General features: G+C 41.2%; 1 protein-coding gene across 1 annotated transcript in view; it reads left to right on the top strand.

Moving 5' to 3' along the window:
* The window catches only part of NTPCR (nucleoside-triphosphatase, cancer-related), a 110730-nt gene that overhangs the window by 911 nt on the left and 104547 nt on the right, over nt 1-5272 (top strand). The gene's annotated exons all lie outside the window — the stretch shown is intronic.

Raw genomic sequence — 5272 nt, 5'->3', positions numbered from 1 at the left:
TCCTCGGAAGGAAGATGGGGCAATCTACTTCCGTAGTGATACTGCCTCGGAAACCCAAGGAGGGGTCACTATGAGTTGGGTCCAACTTGACGGCACATAACAACAACAACAAAGTCTTTTCAGGACAGAAGCTACTCCAGAATTTTATTTGATCCCTAGTATTTACCACTGTGTTCTGGACATAGTAATGGAAAGAAGGAAGGATGGAAGGAAGAAAAACACAGAGGGAAGAGAGAAATGAAAGGAGGGAGGAAGAAAGAAAGGAAGTAAATATTAAATAATTTGCTCTCTTTATAGAAACTATTGAATATTCATAAGCTGCAGTGAATTTTTGTTCCTACTTATCAGAGGCAGATCCAAACAAGGAAAAATGCCACATTATTTTACAAACAATATTCTCCACTGGATCTAAGTGGAACAAATAAATGAGCAAAACACAGTAGCACATTGCTATCATTCCAGAAGAAATTATTTTAAAGCCAATTGGAAGCTCTGTCACAGGCATCCTTTTCCCCACACCGCTTTGTGTGTCTTTGGCTCTTCACTTTTATAAAATGTTCTTTGTTAACTCACATTATTTTGTAAGAGCCTGAAGAGCTCCGGTATGAGACAATTCTCTTATTTTTCTTGGTTGGTTGTTTTTCATGAAATCTTGCAGTGATGTGGTTGATTCTCACTTGTATCAGTTTCCTGCACCTGGTGTGATAATGACCACAAAGCTTAAAGTGCACATAATACAACCAAAGGAGCAGCACAGGGTATGGTCTGGGCTAAGGACATTGATGAAAAGAGAAAGCTGCCTTCTAGTTCCAGTTCTCCCCTCATCCACATTAAACAGAGCTTCTGACTAACTCTATTTTCCTCATTCCTGTATCAAGACATGGTGCTGGTGAATGTGGAGCAACTGATCAAATAAGATGAGATGTACAAAATATTCCCAAAATCCATGTGGTGACTCTTGAAAACTATTTATCCATCCAGATCTCTTTCCTAAGTCTAGCTCTATAATTTCAGGTGACATTTGTAAAGAGAAGTTGATGAGACAGTGTCCATGTGCCTTGATCCTGGGCACCATAGGGCTGCAAGTGGGGACTTTTCAGTGGTTCTTTGCTGTCCTAATGCTTAGCATATCCCACCAGTTAATTTGCCATTATTAGAAGGTGAACTCTCAATAGGCTATTGACTTGACCAACTTAAGGCAAAGTCTTATGCCTGTGCTATACGGCATCACTTGAGGATGATTGTTTATTGGTTACTTCAACATAACCTGTACCCTTAAAGGCTGGGGAAGCCTGTAGGACTCTCCTGCCCCTCCTGCTTTGTTCTCCTTCTTTCCCAACAGTCTGATGTCTCTGTAGATATGCTATTCATTTATTCAGTCATTTATTCAACAAAAAACTTACCAAGCACCTATTATGTATATGTGCTAATAAAGATTATCTTTCACCAGGTTTATTACAGTTGCCTAATTGATCTTCTTGCTTTTACACTTGCCACTCTACAATCCATTTTGTGTATATCTTCCTAAAGATTTTTATGAAAAATTAAGTTGTTTCATGCTACACTTCTGCTCAAAGACCTCCAACAGCTTTCCAGCTCAGTTCCAGTAAAAACCAAATGGCCCTCTATAGCTTGTTTTCTGACCTCATTTATCCATTTCTCTCTCTCTTGCTTTGTACCAGCCACCCTGGGTTACTGCTATTACTCCCTCAAGCCAAGCACTTCTATCTCAGGAACTTTGCACCTGCTCTTCCCTCTCTCTAAACTGTTTTTACCCAAACATCTACAAGTCTTGCTTCCTTACAATCTCTGCTCAATATATTCTCAGTGATGTGTTCCCTGACTCATTCTGTATAAAATAGCACATACATCCCTTTTCATGCTCCCATTATTTTGTTTTCCTCAAATGCCTTATCACAATATGACATATTAACTCATCTATTTAGACTGTATGTGCTAGGTACTGGGATAAATGTTGAGTATAAAGAGATGATAAGACAGGATTTTCTAGACTCTTGTCCTTGTGTGGCAGAAGGGGAAGCAGAAGCAAACAGAATCATACACTATCACAGTGTGGTGGGAGCTGTACTGGATGGCTGAGGGAGCACTGGTGAGAGGCTTAGAGATTTAGGAAAGCCCAGGAGATAGACAGCTGACTCAGATGTGGATGATGAGTAAGAGTTGGCAGGAGAGAGTGAAAGGGCTCATGTCCCCCTTATCTCTCCTTGTCCCTCTGTTTCAGTTACACTAAACTACTGCAGCTCTTCACTCTCAACTCTGAATGGCAGGAGTGGAAGTGGTCAGGGGGAGAGAAGTGTAGGTCAAATCAAAGTCCTGGCATTATGTGTTGGTAACTTAGCTTGAGACATGTGCTTTTCTATCAATCACTGAAACCAGGGACATGGAATGATCTTATTGGCCAGATTTGAGTCACATCCTCCCCCTTGGGCAGGGGTGGGGAGAAGGGATCAACTCCTAGTAATCCTAGGATGGAGACTGGGGAGGAGTGTTCCTAAAAGGATAATTTAGGTGTTATTTCCAGAAAGGGAAATTAGTGTGAGGCTGGAAAAATATATGTTCATCACATTTGTTTTCACAAGTAAAATCTTACTGAAGATAATTAAAAAATGGTTGCAGCAGTATATTGACAGAGAACTCCCAGAAATTCAAGCTGGATTCAGAAGAGGACATGGAATGAGGGACATAATTGCTGATGTCAGATGGATTTTGGCTGAAAGCAAAGAATACCAGAAAGATGTTTACTTGTATTTTATTGACTATGAAAAAGCATTTGACTGTGTGGATCATAACAAATTATGGATAACCTTGAGAAGAATGGGAATTCCAGAACAGTTAACAGACCAGGAGACTGTTTTTCGAACAGAACAAGGGGATACTGCATGGTTTAAAATCAGGAAGGGAGTGTGTCAGGGATGCTGCATCCTTACACCATACTTATTCAATCTACATGCTGAGAAAATAATCTGAGAAGCTGGATTATATGAAGAAGAACGTGCAATCAGAATTGGAGGAAGAATCATTAACAACTTGCGATATTTTGACAACACAACTTTGCTTTCTGAAATTGAGGATGACTTGAACCACTTACTGATGAAGACTGAAGACTAAAGTCTGCAGTATGGCTTACACATCAATATAAAGAAAACGAAAATCCTCACAATTGGACACATTACTTAGTTCTACAATCAACACCAATGCAAGCATTAGTCAAGACATCAGATGCATTGCATTGGGCAAATCTTCTGCAAAAGACCTCTTTCAAGTGCTGAAGAACAAAGATGTCTCCTTGAAGACTAAGGTGTGCCTAACCCAAGCCATGGTATTTTCAATCGCCTCATATGCATGTGAGAGCTGGACAATGAATAAGAATGACTGAAGAAGTGTTGATGCTTTTTAGTTGTTGTGTTGGTGAAGACTCCTGAAAGTACCATAGACTGCTAAAAGAACCAACAAATATGTCCTGGAAGAAGTGCAGCCAGAATGCTCCTTGGAAATGAGAATGACCAGACTTGGTCTCACCTACTTTGGTTATGTTGTCAGAAGGGACCATTCTATGGGGAAGGAGTGGAAGGTCAATGAAGAAGGGGAAGACCATCCACGTGGTGGATTGACAAAGTGGCTACAATGATGGGCTCAGGTTTAGCAAGGATCATGAGACTGGCATAGGACCAGTCAGTGTTTCGTTCTGCTGTACATAAGGTCGCTATGAGTCAGAGAAGACTCGAAGGAACCTGTGGTAGTTAAGGTTGTGTGTCAACTTGGCTGGGCCTGATTGAGTGGCTGGGAAGCTGGTTGTAGTTATTCCCTATGATGACACTGGCAATCAACTCCATGGTGGGATCTGCCACAAGCAGCGGAGTAGCTGCTTAGGGATGTGGTCTGCTTCTGTATATAAGCAGCACCTTTAGGAATGGTCTCTAACTTATAGCACTCTTTAATTCTGCATGTAGCCAAGTTATTGTTCAATAGCCTGCCATGCTCTGCCAATCTTGGGACTACATCTGGATTTTAATTAGTGGCCTGACATGTTGTTTGGTAACATTGTCACTGTACCTTTTTACTTGTCAACCTTGGGTTTGTCTGCCTCAGTAGCCAGAAGCAGTCTGAGTAAAGAAAAGCCTCCAGCTTCAGTGGGCCAGGAGCAGGAGGCAAAGCTGAAGCCCAAAGTTGAGGGGCTTTCACCCAGCCCCTAGAGCCTGGCACATTGAACTCAGACTTAATGCCTCTAAACTGTAAGAGAATGAACTCCTGTTTGTTAAAGCCATCCCCTTTGTGGTATTTTCTCTTATAATAGCACAGAGGTAACCGATACAGCACCTAACAACAACAACAACAACAATATATTTGTTTTTCTTCCCACTCTTTCATGTTCCTAGTAGCCGTATTCTGTTTTCTCTCTCATTGTTTTGTACTCTCCTCAGTACTATCCCAAACTACATGTCAGAATCTTTGTCTCAGCCAGAATGGGGAGACACCACTGGATTCCAGGGGAGTGGAGCATCCAAGCATTCTATGCAGAGAGGAGGAGTTAAGGTGTCCCAATATGTTCATGGCACCCTGGGATAGGATACTGTGCTGCCCAGTGATTAAGACCCAGAGTGCTAAGAGCACCAGGCTTCAGGCATAGAATGTGTTAATTATGCTTTCTAGTATCACAAGACAATTTCTTCAAGATAAATATTTCATATCCACAAAAAAGAGCTTATAATGAAGTTTTAGCTTTCTCCCAACCACCACCCCAGGTAACCATCAAAGAATATTTCCTTTTTTATGAAATCTTTTTCTTGACTTTTTATAATAGTGGTCCTATACAATACTTGTCTTTTTGTGATTGACGAACTTCACACAGCATAATGGACTCTAAATTCAAAAGTGTTATTAGGTGTGTTAGGAAGGTTGGGCAATCTACTTCTGTAGTGATACTGCCTCGGAAACCCAAGGACGGGTCGCTATGAGTCAGGTCTGACTCCACGGCACATGACAACAACAACAACATTAGATGTTCCACAGGTTCATCATTGTTTGAACTATTAGCGCTAGACCTATTTGTACAGAGTTTGCTTTGCTTCTCAAATGCTCCTCAGCCCTTTAAGTATAGAATGGCCAACTGTTTGCTTGGGATTGAAGGGTTTCAGTTTTAAAACTAGGACAGTCGGAGTTCCAGCAAGATGGCAGACTAGGCAGAAAGACTGCACAGACCCTCTTCAACAAAGAAAAGGGAAACCAATTAACACAGACACAGAAGATAATC

Source organism: Orycteropus afer, unplaced genomic scaffold, assembly GCF_000298275.1.
Source record: "Orycteropus afer afer isolate SDZICR_OR568_19922 unplaced genomic scaffold, OryAfe1.0 scaffold00050, whole genome shotgun sequence".
Classification (NCBI taxonomy): Eukaryota; Metazoa; Chordata; class Mammalia; order Tubulidentata; family Orycteropodidae; genus Orycteropus; species Orycteropus afer.
The sequence above is the reverse complement of the archived record's forward strand: the minus strand, read 5'-3'. Positions and strand labels throughout refer to the sequence as shown.